This window comes from Dermacentor andersoni, chromosome 3 (genome assembly GCF_023375885.2).
Source record: "Dermacentor andersoni chromosome 3, qqDerAnde1_hic_scaffold, whole genome shotgun sequence".
In the NCBI taxonomy this organism is placed as follows: Eukaryota; Metazoa; Arthropoda; class Arachnida; order Ixodida; family Ixodidae; genus Dermacentor; species Dermacentor andersoni.
The window spans coordinates 1826123-1840298 of NC_092816.1; the positions used below are offsets into that span (position 1 = coordinate 1826123).

The following is a 14176-nucleotide window of genomic DNA, read 5'->3' on the forward strand; positions in this document are numbered from 1 at the left end:
AAGGAGCGCTGCCTTTTGGTCATCTTGCGCTGCCCCTTCAAGATGTATAGGCGTAAAACATTTTTTGTCGAATGAAGAGCAGCACACGGGAGTTCATTTCTTTTTAAGCCGTCGCATGCGTGGTTTGTCAGCTTGTTAACAAACAAGTTGGCCACGATTGCCACTGCAGTGACTTCGGCGTGTGAAATTATTTAGCTTCCGCTGTGACGCTCTGCCATTTCAGTTCCTCCCGTCCATTTTCGTATACCCTTCTGTGCCTCGACGTTCAGCTTAATCAGCATTTGCTGGCACTGTTCTATGTGCTGCACGTGGAATACAATGTCAGGGCAGCCGTCACGTGGCTATAATTAGGACTTCACAACAAAATTTTGTCACCCATAAGGGTGTGAAAATTTGTTTCTTAGGCCAGAGCACTTATGGCGTTAATACAGGTGCCCTTACTCGAACACAATACGCTTGAGGAAGGGCGCTTTGCTCAACTCGGAGCCACATGAACAAAAAATGTCACCCCGAGCTAGTCGTACTTTCAACATTCTACGAGTTGTTCATTCGGATTACCACATAAAGAGACAAATTCATTCGTAAGTATGTTGTGGGAGAAATGCATGCAGGTGGGTTCGAAACCAGGAACTCCACTTGGAAGCCGCACACTCTACCAACTGCGTCACACGGGAGCGACGTTGCAGCTCCTGAAATATTGGTGCCCATGCGTATAATTTCTCCAGAAACTCAAACTACTTGATTTCATCAGAAACCTTGTCTCAGGTTGCATCTTGCATCACCGAAAATGCGTTCCTCGCGCTTGAAACCTAACATCCTTACAGCGGCGACGACACTTCTCAATGGTAGCGTAACGCGCTGGTGGTTTTTGAGCAACACCTTTCGTATACGGTGAGCACAACCACCTTGCGTAAGGCGCCTGAACGGTGCTACATCGAGTATAGATTTTATAGAAACCCCTATTCAATATCTCACGCATATAATTTCTGCTTTTCTTTCGTAATGTTCTCGCACACACCTTTATTATGAGTGTTTTCACTAAAAGGAGTGCTGAATTGGTGTAATAATAGATTCAAAGAGATAAACGCCTTATCAGCATCCCTAAGTGCGTTCAATGCTTAGTTTGCATGGCAACAACACTTCCAGGATTACGGTGCCGCCTACTGCCAGCGCCTGAATATCGCGCGAAGTTGACGTGCTGGAACGTCTGCTTCAACACCGTCACGGACTTCGTTTTCTTTTTTTCCCCATTTACTGCAGCGTAATTTCAGTTGGTTGCAGTAGTTTTACACATAGAGCACTTGTTCTTTTCTTTTCCTTTTGATTTTAAGGTTTTATATGCTCCATGAGAATATCGGGTGTTTCTCCTTGCTAGTTAGGGTCACATTTTGGTATACGCATATCGCAGAAATACAACGAAAGCTAGCTTCTAATAAGCTCAGTCTTCACTAAATCTCGGTGGAAAATTTTAAAGCATGCATATATATGTACCAAATAAGAAGTTGCGTTCGAAAGACTGAACCAGTCGAATTCGTGAAGCGAAGTGTGCGCGACTAATGCACAGCGACATACAGGGTGTTTTTTTTAGATGCACCAAATTTGTAAAGATTACAAAAAGATAACCATAGTAACGTTATGTTTACGATTCGAGTGTGCAGACTGGCAGCTTCTAGACACAGAGCGATTTCCGCATTACGCGTGTAATTAGTGAAGTTACGGTAATTCACTTTCTCATTATCAACAATAGGTGGCTACAGCAAATGAGTACTTCGGGGTATTGGATCTTACCATTGAATGCGGGAGTTGGCCGACGTTGAGGAGGATTTTGAGATGAAATTGAAGATTTATTTAGATTATATACAGTAATAACACGAAGTAATTAACAGTCATAAAGTCATTGATGGCCGGCAGCAAATCGGACGCTGCGGCCCGTGGCAACAAGCACGAAAGAAATGAATGAGCGAATGCTTCTCTCTGCTCCCTGCCTCTCGCTTTTAACCCCTTCGGTGTGCCGGGGCCACGTCACTTTCGGCCAATCGTCGAGCCCGCTCAGGTGTCATTTTCCTCCAATGGTAGGCGCCCGTGCAAGTGCCGTCACATTCGGCCAATGGCGACGCTCCAAGGTCTCCACTGTTGGTCGGGTGACTTGTCACCAAGGTTGCTTCCTGGCCTGCAAGTGCCGTCACAATCGGCTTATGGGGGTCGCTCCAAGGGCTCCATTGTTCGAGGGATGATTTGCCACGGCGTTGCCTCCTGGTTTCCAAGCGCTCAGCGAGGGGGAGACAGGTTTTTTTTTAGCGGCCTTACAGAGCTGCAAAACAACTTCGATCGGGACCCAGATTGCCGGGAACGGTGCTAGGCTCCCGTTGCACTTTCGGGAAGAGTCAAGCAGGGGTACAATACCTCAACGTGCGGTGCACGAGTTGGGGGTCGCCAACTGGTCTGACAGGTGCGGGAATGTGTTAGACGCGGTTCTGCGCAGCTTAATTGGGTGCGACGGCGATGGGATGTGGTCTGGTTAAATTGAGTGATGCCAGGAAAAGGGTCCGTATCCAACAGGGGCCCGTTCTCGACACTACCTATCCCAACGATTAAATTTTGAATAGCGGATTTCATGTGGGAGCTACGGGTACAATTAGTTCCGCTTGGCAGGCTCCTTGAAACCGAAACTGGCAGGAAAAAGAGCGTCTGTGTTGTCAATGTCGCCGCCTGCCTTTCATGACGTCTCCGAGGTCACCGCCGGTCCTGCCCGCGAGCAGCTTGCGTTATCTCCTTGCTGTGTGCGGCGTTGGCCTAGCGCTTCAATGCCTGCCGCCCGCCAAATTTGCTTCGTCATTCCGTTGGGCGCCACGTGTCCACTTGCACCGATGAAATGCCGTTTCAGCGGTCCAAGGGAATGACTAAGTAAATCTGGCGGCCCACCAGCATTGAAGCGCTAGGCCAACGCCGCACACAGCAAGGAGATAACGCAAGCTGCTCGCGGTGAGTGGGAGGGGAGGGGTATCGGCGGGGACCTCGGAGACGTGACAAAAGGCGAGCGGGGGGAGGGCGGCGACCTCGACGACACAGACGCTCGTTTTCCAGCCAGTTTCGATTTCAAGAAGTCTGCCAAACGGAACTAATTGTTCGCGTAGCTTCTACATGAAAACCGCTATTTAAAATTTAATCGTTGGGATAGGTAGTGTCGAGGACGGCCCCCAAAGTACTCATTTCCTGTAGCCACCTATTGTCGATAATTGGAAAGTCAATTAGCGTAACTTCGCTAATTACCCACGTAATACGGAAATTGCTCTGTGTCCAGAGGCTGCCAATCCGTACACTCGGATGGTAAGCATAACGTTACAGTCTAAGAAGAAAGGGAGAAAATGGGGTATAGAGATTACTTCCTTAGGGGAGGAACTGATCTGTCATAACCATTCCTCCCATTCGGGGATAAGTGCGAGGGGATGAACTGTTACTCCCCATGCCGTTACTTTTTCGAGGGATGCTCTTCCAAGGAGTAACGGTCATTCTTTCCAATGTCCGCAAAGGTGGAATTAATGGAATTAGGCACTTATAGCCGAATGAACAAATTACTGAGCTAGTAAAGAAAAATGCCCAAGAGTAGGATTCGAACTCACGTCCTCTGGCTTACAAACCAGGTACTCTAACCACTTCACCAGTGCAGGTCTCTGTTTTTTATTGCATGGAATTATGAGTAGTGTCAAAACAATATTGTTACATTTTAACATACATTAGAAACAAATGCACACATGGTACGCAGTCCAATGAAAGTTCAATATTCGGGCAAACAAACACAAGCGTCCAGACGCAAAATCTATTGAGGTACGGGATCAAAGGTAGCACCCACATTACGCACTTGAGCTGTCTCTTCTCGAAAGATAGACCGTGTCGAGCTAGGTGGCTCAGCATGTCTGTCGATCATTCGGGTTCTCCATAATGAATGAATCCCTAAAAACAGAAACAAATCATGTGGCGTATTACTGGCTGACGGCAGGTCGGTTGACAGCACAGGATATTGAGACATGCTTAAGCACCGCAACGCAGGTGCGACAATGTAAAAACGGCTCGGCTTTTCGTGTATGCTATGCGGGGAGAGTCTAACGTTGAGTGTACTTGCAACCTTAAGCGACTGCTAAAAGAAATGAGCTCGAGTATTCTTGGGGTGATTTAAACTGAGGCACTGCGCGATGTAGCGAGCTCAAACCAAGACCACGTAGAAGGCCGATTTCTCTGTCGCTCAGAGTGCCCCGTTTGAGCTGCACATCGCTTCAGTTAAGTTCATAATCTCCTTGGAACGGAGGAACTTAAGTACTATTGACCAAGAAGATCTAGGAGCCTATCAATGCTTTGCGCGTTTAATGTGTATCGCTCACTTATGGTGCGCGCACTAAGGGCATGGCTCTTCACATTCCAGCTTTCAAATTTCATGAAAAATTTTCACAAAGAAGCAAAGTGTTGTTTTGCAAGTAGTTGAATAGACGTTGCAACAACTTCCAACTGTTCATGATTTATAGACAATGCCGTCTTCGCCGCATTGCAGCGCGACACGGACCAAAACGGTGGAGTGCACGGGGAAGAGCAACGGTTGTCGTTCGTCCTCCCGCTGCTCTCTTTCCGACCAGGGACTAAACACTTGCACACGGCGCACACATTCATGCGGTTAGTCCTTTGAGGGACGAAAGCGCCCTGTTCAGGACTAACTGCCTAGTTGCTCCCATTTTCCCCATGATTTTTCTTACCGGGATTTATATTTTGCTAATTTAAAGAAATTTGGTGCCGCTAAAAGAAAAGCACCCTGTATATCTTAAAGCTACGGCTTCTAGTTGGCTTGAGCAAGCGAAGGTACCTTCTCGCACATGTTCGATAAATAGCTATCGGTACGCGTTATTTATTTATGATTTTACCGTCTCGTTGACAACGTGCGCACATGACTGTATCGCACCGTTCTGCTAAGTCAGATTGTTATCTTTGACCGCATACGTATCACGAAATGTGGCTCCATTATCTGCATAACCTTATGCGGCAGGTATCATCCTCACTTACCATGCAGCGAAAATATTTTTGCCGGGAAAAGGTCTTCTTAAAGTTTTATTGCCCCTCCCATGCAAGGCCTTCGGTAACAGCGCACGGCTGTATTAACCTGTGCAAGACGCCTATCGTGTGGCATATTCGTCTCTCGTTCGCATGAGTCACAGTGCATGATAATACGGACGAAGAAACTTACTGTAATCTTTTTTTTTTCGTTTGTTCTTTAGCGTAGCAGACGCCCGAAGAGGAAAAAAATGCGAATCTGCGAAGTGAGATGGAATGCAGTAATATTTTTTTTCGGCGTTGTAAATTTGACGCACGTTTATCTCATGCTTCGTATATGTAGAAATCAGGGTCGTTTTATTTGCGCTGTTAATGAATAAAAGAGTCTATTGGATTTTTTTTTTCATTACGGCAAACGTTGACATCAATTCTAACCAGGCCACCTCATGAATGCTGACAATGTTTTACAACATGTTAACTTACTCACAAAAAATTTCTTTAATCCATTCAGGTTGTCGAAAACGTTTCTCACCAATTTACCTTTGCAATTATTTAGTCTCGTCGCTGTGTTCTAAATGAACCATCCGACGAAAACCAGAACAAATCGTCGCTTTGGCTGGACATAATCAACGGGAAGCGTATTAAAAATACAAATGTCTCGGGCAAATATTTGGCGTTCAAATACGGCAGTTAGTAGGAACAACATTTACGAACAATCCAAATAATATCATCATCATAGTCATCATCAGCCTATCTGTATATACACTGCGTGACCAATGCTTCTCCCAGCAATCTCCAATTTCGCTAGCTGATTTCAACTTGCGCCTGCAAATTTCGTCATTTGATTACCTCACCTGATTTCCTGCCGTCCTCGACTGCTTTTCCGTTCCATTGCCACCGATTCTGCAACTCGAATGGTCCACTGGTTATGTGCCCTGCGCATTGCATGGCCTGCCCAGCTCCACTTCTTTGTATCTTATTCGAGACAGAGGTCGCCCGAGAGGATTGCTGTCATGTAATTCTACCATAGAGAAAGGAATACAACAAGAGTGGACACTTCCATAGAGCCCCGCGGCCGAATTGACTGCAGCGCACCAAACCGTGGGCGTTAATACCTGAAGCACACTTCCGGTTTTGTGCGCGCGTTTTGAATACTAGCTGGTGCGCGTCACGCCGGCTCCGTTGGTTTTTTTGCTTTTACAGCAAATATTCATTAATATGTTTATTTTTTATTTATTTGCAAATCATTATTAATAAGTAAAACTGATTGCGAACGATCTTCACAAGCCTCCATTGAATATGTGCCACGTGCAATTTCATAAAGAGGCAAGACACCTTGTGAAATGAGGAAATGTTTATTTTGTTCTTTATAAATGCTCGTCGCGGGCTTTTTGTGCATTCATCCAACGTTGTGGCACCAGGTAAGCAGCAGTAGTTTCCGCAGGAACCTCCACCAGACGACGTGAGCTGAAAAAATTACAAGCAAGTGTTATTTTGGTATTAACATGCAAGAATAATGCCTGTAGAGGCGAAGCGTGCGAAAGTGGTGAATGTGCGGCATTACAAACAAAAGCAGTTCGTATTTACACACACGGCGTAGAAAATGCTCGACTCATCCCAAGCAATACCGTACATACCACAAACACATTCTAATTCCGAGCATTCCCCTCTTCCCAAAACTTATTTCCTGCAATTTAATAGCACGAATGCGCGGGCTACGGCGCGTGTTGTGGCCACAGAAGTGGCCACAACACAGGCTCTTCACCAGACCATGCTGGACGCTCGCAGAATTCCTTCTACTCGCACTCAAGACAAATGCGTGGGTGCCGTTCAGAAGAGATAATTTTCGAGTTACTAGTTCCTGGCGTTTGAGCTCCTTGGCTTACCTCTTGTGCGTTCTGCAGGCGCAAGCAACGCACTCCCGTGTTATCACTTTTGACGATTGCTCGTCGCGTTTTCGACAAGCGTGGTTACCGAAAGAAAACTTAAATTATTGCGGGGACATAAAAAGTGCCAGAAACTTGTCGCAGTAAGATTCAGTACGCGCCAAATTAATGTTGAATTCCAATGGCGGAGCAGCCGACGTACTCCGCGAGCGAGCACTCGACTCTGGCGTAGAGCAACGCCTCCAAATCCGCGATGGAGCACAGCCTGCGCCGCCGAAGCAAGGCGGAAGCGGAACTTCTATCCCCGAGTTACACAAGATACCTTGCCTGTTGTTATTTCCTTCCGCTGTTTCCGCCCAGCACTGCCGCACCGGTCACTTGTCTCTTCAGCGCCGTTCACCCATAAAGAACCGTTCACCTTTTTTTTTTTTTTAAAGTGCGGAATGGATATCTCGCCAAGCGTGCAGCAGCTTTTCCTTGCTCGCGAGTTGTGACCGGTGGCGCCTCCCAGCAGACAAACGTGGTAAAGGAAATACGTCACGCAGAGTTCCGGTCCACTCCGCCGATTTCGGCGGAGCATCTTTTTCTGCTCCACGGAGTGACTACCGCTCTGAATCCACTCCGACTCTCTCATTGGAACGCCTTACTCCCGCCCTCACTCTGTCATTGGAACAAGCTTGCTCCGAAACGAGCAGAAAAACTTGCTCCGACTCCGCCATTGCAATTCATAACTTTGCCACCACTGCCGAGCTGCTTTTCGCTGCGTCACAACAGGCGCGACGAGCGGGCCTCATAACATAAACGTACCGAAAATAATTTTCAACAACGTTGGGCGTCAGAGAAAGCGCCATGAACTTGTCAGTGCATTAAAGCGCGAAACTGCGCACCACGGCCGAGCTGATTTTCGCTAAGCGCTTCACAGCGCCAGACGCGCCCACTGCGCTCGAAAGGTACCCCAAAAAGTAATGAAATTAGTATCAATAATCTTGGCAGTAAGCGAAAGCGCCAAAGCTTGTCGCAGTAAAATTCAGTACAGTCGCGATCAATTTGAAGGTGATCGCTCGAGCGGCGACCGAAACTAGGAGCAGCGCCACGTTACGTCATCACCCTCCATCAAGAGGGAAACATCAGATAGCTTCCCTCTCTCTCTTTTGCTGTTCGCTGAGCAGCTGTCACTCCCGTCTGGCAACTTGAAGCTTTTCGTCACCCTTCACGAGATAACCTATGAATTCATTTCGACTGCCTTATCAGCTATTGAACAGAGGCTTCATTGTTAGTCAATGTATGCATGAGGCAGGGACGCACACACATCATTGCCATGAAAGGGTAACAAGCACAAAAATGTGGCGAGTTAGTCTTGGGGGTGACGGTTGCAGCCTGGACGAGCGTAAAAGGGGAAGAAGGCAGCGCAATATTTATCTTCGCAGTTCCGAAATCGGCCGCTATGCTGCTTGGAAGGCCCACCGGTCGCAGCTCGAGCGATCACCTTCAAATTGATCGCGACTGTACACGCGAAACTGCGTTACAGCACCCTGTGGGACAAGCGTGCCCAAAAACTACCGAAATTAGTTAAAATGATACTGGGGCTCATAGAAAGCGTCGCAAACATCTCCCAGTACGATTCATTAATTCAAATTAACTGCTCCACGACGGCCACGCTGTTTTTCGTTAACTGCGCCACAAGTCTAGCCTAGGTGCTAGGCAGTAAGCCTAATTGCTCGAAGTGCGTCGCAGACTGCCGAACAAAGTTTCTCACCTTTCCGTAGTCCAATAGTGCAGTGGTGCCATGTCGAAGTTCGAAAGGAAGGCAATAATTCGCCGGGAGGCCACCAAACCAGCCGGAATCCCCAATATAGAAAAAGAGGCAGACGGGTTCCCGAAAATTCCAACGCTCAGATGCGCGGCCGGTCTCTCTCGCTTCGGCGGTGTGTCTGACGAATGGCGCGAACATCTGGCTCGTCATTAGCCGGTTCGCCTGTCGCTAGGCAGCGGATGTAAGCCGCAAAGTTTAATTCAATTTATATGCAGATATTTTTACTTTTTCCGGGAAAGAATAAAAAAAATAAAACAATTCCTGTTAATCTCATTTCACATTCTTTTTTTCGATGCTCGCGGCCCCAATTCGTCGGCGTTAATACTATAGCGTGACGTGTTTCCTGTTTCCAATTTTCCCCGAGTGTCCGCTCTTGTTCTATTCCTTTCTCTATGATTCTACTTCCGACGCAAGAACGATTGCAGCGCCTTCGCTTCCAGTGGTGGCCCGAGCGCTGAATAGTCTTCTGATACTGCTTTACTGAGCACGAACATACTCTGTCACGCAGAGTATCATTCGCAGCCAGCAGTGACTGGGCGGCGTCGCACCGTTTCTGCCGAGCGTTGAGCGCGCACTCGGCAAACGGCGTTGTGCTACTTTTTCTAGCGGTCTCGCGCGCGCTCTTTCTGCCTTGTGCCCAGAAGCTAGGATGTCCCTCGTAAGCTTGACGAACAGTGCCTAAGGCCTGTCGTGTGCGAGAGAGGGACGAAAGGCGCATGCGCACTAGCGGAAAAATTCGCGTGGCACGCCGGCGGCGGCAAAACGCACCTGCGACAGAGATGTCGCACCAACTCGCGGCAGTCACGTGACAGTATGAAAATCTACCCTCCTCTTACTCTGTGCGTGATGTCGCGTGCTTTTTCCTTCGTCTGCTGCCAGATCTGCTCCTGTGTTTACGTTCTTCGTTCTTAACACGAGTTATGTCTTATAAAGATGACGACGTCGTTGCCACTTATAGTAATGATGTTGGGGCGCTCCCTTCTCTCTCAAAAAACCTTTTCATCAGAACGTCTATATTTACTCATTATTGTGAAGAACGCTCGCAAGCCATGACAATCAAAAGAGGCGCGGACGAGACCAAACCAAGCAAGCCTAAACAAGCACGAGCGTGAGCTGACGTGAGCAAACGATAGTACGAAACGAACGCTCCGGCTGATACTACATACGAGTACGAATCGAGCGCTCGGGCGGGTTCGCATGAAGCGCATGTAGCCAGGCTCCCCTGCGCATGTAAAAGAGGAGGCCACCCAGTGTCGTAGCTAGGTCGTCTGGCACCCGGGGCCGATAGTTCTTCTGTCACCCCCCCCCCCCCCCCGGGTGTAGTCGAGGAAGGCGAGGATATCCACAATTTTCGGGTGTCTTCAGACGTATATGACACCCCCCCCCCCCCCCCCTCTACCAGCCCTGTGCACCCGGCCTCCCCGCCCCGCCCCCATCGCCATTGCTACGCCACTGAGGCCACCTTCATAGGTCTCCGCGTGGAAAGCCGCGAAAAAAAAAAAAAATTCATAGGTCTCCGGCGTGGAAAGCCGCGAGAAATCGGTCCACTACCGATTCCTCTGGCACGAGAAAGCTGAGGCAGCTTTCGCGGCGGGAAGTCGCGCGCGTTCTCCCGCCAGTGCGCATGCGCCTGGACGAAACGAGCTGCGAACCTGCGTGAAGTCACCCGCTGATTGGAAACATCGCACAAACAACGTGATTACCGCAGCACCTGTCCCAGCTAAGGTCAGCCAAGCTGTTAAAAATAGAGAACAAAGGAAAGGGGCAAGATACAGTTATGAGGCCTACGGTGTTCTGCCTTCAGACCGCGTTTTCTAGTTCCTTTCTGTAACAGCTTGGGTCACGTTAGCTAGGACACCTTGCGTTTATTCTCGCTTAAAGCGGGCTGAAACGTACTGTCGGCCAAAAAAGTAAACGGACCACGGCTTAGGTGGCCGGAGCGGCTGCGGGGCCACACCGGGGCGCTGCTATCTCGCTCCGCGTAGCTCCGCGCGCTGACGACGAGAGTGCTCCGAGTGACGCCAGACTTCGCCCTCTCTCTCACGCATGGCCTTGTCATGCTTCATAAATTTCTAGTGCACCGTTTGGTTGCTCTGCTGCTCACGGTCGCGACGAAGGGGACCGTGCATTGCCCGTAGTCTAGCACATGGCGCTGTCGCACAGTAGCGGACGGCCGCGGGCAATCAAACCGCGGCACTGAGAAGGAACGAAGACCCGTCCTGATTGTTGTTTTGCTTATTTTCACCTTATCTTTCATATTAGTGCATGTCGCCGGTGTCCACCGCTGCTCAATTTAGCCGCAACGGCGGCTGCGGTGACGCGCGCACTTTCACGCCAGCGCGATAAGTTACGCGATGTGGAAAGTTGGGCTAGTTTGCGAATAATTATCATACCTTGACGGTGAAGCAGCGCACTGACATGGACACAGTGGAGACACACAAGAAACGCAGACGACACACGCAGTGAGTGTCGTCTTTACATGTGTGTCTTCACTGTGTCCGTGTCCGTGCCCTGCTTCACCGGCAAGGTAAGCGATAAGTTACATGCGTCAAGCTTTACTGCTTACTGCAGGTACGGCTTTTCTGTCGAGATTACTTTTCCGGCATTGTCTCCCGCAGTGGGTTTAATAGTCATATCAGCAACGCCTCTGAAAACTGCTTCGACTAGCTACTACAAAGCATAGGCCGTCATGCAACTTTACAAAAGTACCGTCAGGAAGAGATGAGTGGGAAGACGAATCGGATACACTAGTCAGTCGTGAAAGTTTATACACGGAAGCATTCCATGGCTTCAAGGGGTCCTCAGTGCGATGAAAAGTTCACGTCGGCCGCTATGACTTGGCCTACTCGCCTTGACATGAGTCATAGAGGGCCGCCGCTACAGCTTCGGACGTCCGCGCAGCACTTCCCACCATAGGTGTTCTGTGTTCCCACTCTGCAACAAATCGCGCCGGCGTGAAAGACCGCGCGTCACCGTAGCCGCCATTGCGCCTGCTTGCGTGATGTTGCCTAAAATCGAGCAGCAGTGGATGCCGGCGGCATGCACTAACATGAAAGATACGGTCAATATAAGCTAACCAATCAGAACGGGCCTTCGTTTCTCCTCAGTGCCGCCGTTTGATGCCACGCGGCCGTCCGCTACTGTGCGACAGCGCCATGTGCTAGGCTAAGGGCGATGCACGGTCCCCTTCGTCGCGACCGTGAGCAGCAGAGCAACTGAACGGTGCACTAGAAATTTATCAATCGTGATGAGGTACTGCGTGAGAGTGAGGGCGAAATCCGGCGTCACTCGGGGCACTCTCGCCGTCAGCGCGCCGAGCGAGATAGTAGCGCCCCGGTGTGGCCCCGCAGCCGCTCCGGCCACCTAACCCATCATCCCTTTACTTTTTTGACCGATAGTACGTGCCTCCGAAATTGCAATGCACGATTGCAATTTTCTGCAAGCCGCTCAGATCAAGCGTCAAACAACGTTCAGCGAATGCTGACGTGTCCGTGCACCCACTGCCGACTGATCTGAATTGCGAAATAAGAAATTAAGACGAAGAAAACTGCTTTTGTAGTTCAGTTCTGGCTATGGCCATGTGAAGTGTTGTACGGTGCTTGCACGGTGCAGAGCCAGCATCGGTACGTCGCCATTGTCCGTTGAAGGTTTCCGGTCCTAGGTGCCTCGGCTTCCATGAACGAAATGGGGTTACGTATACTAGTACCTCTGTATCTATTCTTCACGGCCTATATAGGGGAGGCTCATATATTCTGATGCTGACAAGTTTGTTTGCCTTGCCTCCTTTGTCGAACGGTCAACAAATGAGAGCCTCCACAATACTGCAACCCGCTTGGCTCAGTTATGCTAGTACGCTGCAGGCATCTACATTTTCAAAGAAAGCTATACGCGCTAACTGAGCGCGCTTATGCGTCCGTGCAGTTTCATTTAACAACATTTCATGGAGCCCACTGCATCCAGAATGAAGAATTCTCATTAAAACTAAATGATTAAGTAAATCAACCATCATGCGAAGAGCTCACGTAAACCAGGAAAGCTAGCATGGCCGCAGACGGCCGAGAGTTCGAGAGGATTCCGCTTTTAGCACACCTGGCCACCGGCGGCACTAATCTGACGGGCATTCATTCGGAGAAGGTGTGTAAGCTCAAGCATGTGCTAGTTATTACGACGACGATCACCCGGGAAACTATACATAGGCGATCGGGGGTCGATGGATTCGACTGCTTCTCGAGTGCGACTATAAATCCTTATCAGGCTCGACGTCTGCATCGCTTCTTTCGGGCCGACCTGTGATAGACGGTGGCCCAAACGTGATAAAGAAACTCTACATAAATTCTGAGAATTGTCTACTTATGAGTAAGCATTCTTCGACTCGGCTGCTGCTTGGCTTTTCCGTAGTTGTTTAGCTTGCTTACGCAGGTCTAGCCATCGCTAGTGATCATCAATTATTACACTATTATAACTATTACATGTGTTAACTTGACCAGTTATATATGCATTTATTTCGCCGATACATCGTATGAAGTGAGCCAAAACGTCGTCACAACCGGTATTTTCTTTTAGCGCGCAGCTCTTAGGCGCCCGTTCCTGCGGCGATCGTCGGCGTTGTCCCGCGGCGTAACCCAGCGAAGGATGAAAGAGCGAACACTGGGCGCCGCGGGAGATGAAAGTCGCGAGCACGAAAGCGGAGAAGCAGTGGAACCATGAGGCGAGGGACGGTGTGGCGATAGGGAGAGAAGAAATTATGCAGATCCCAAGCACTGTGGGAATGAATGTAATCAAAGATTTCTGTGCTGCTCGCTTTGACTGACGATAATTACCAGTGATGCTGACGGCGAATGTTTAATTTCTTCCACGTTTTGCCAACACGAGAGTGGTGAGTTGATGTTAAACGTTACTTTGCGCGCACCACTGCTGTTTGTCGTCGTAGTACACAAAACACGTGAGGTAATGACAATGCTCAACCCTCTCGGAGGGTATGAAATATGGCGCACAACAACGCCTCAAGCAAACACCTCTCCCTGTGTGTTCCACGTACCACGCAGGCAAACAGCAGTGGCGCATGCAAGTAACATTTAACATCAACTCACCACTCTCGTGTTAGACTAAACGTTAAAGAAATTAGGCTTTCTCCGTCAACGTCACCGTTAATTATCGCCAATCAAATAAACCAGCACAGAAAGCTTCGCTTACATCGATTCCCACAGCGCATGGGATCTGCATAATTTCTTTCCTTTTCTTCCTTCTTTTTGTTACGACCTTGACGCGGTGACGGCGACGTAAATAGTCTTTTCTTGTTTTTATTCAAACGCTGCCAGTCGTCTACTGTTACACTATTATGATGATTCCATGTGTTTTCTTTGTTTTCCTTTTTTTTGTTCGGGCTACCACACGGCGACATAACCAGTTGTTTCTTTTTCTAACGCCACCAATAAATGTGGCT

At 48.9% G+C, this 14176-nt stretch overlaps 1 protein-coding gene across 1 annotated transcript in view; it reads right to left on the reverse strand.

The window, feature by feature from the left end:
- Nucleotides 1–14176, reverse strand: part of LOC126520635 (monocarboxylate transporter 13-like) — a 131919-nt gene that overhangs the window by 19082 nt on the left and 98661 nt on the right. The gene's annotated exons all lie outside the window — the stretch shown is intronic.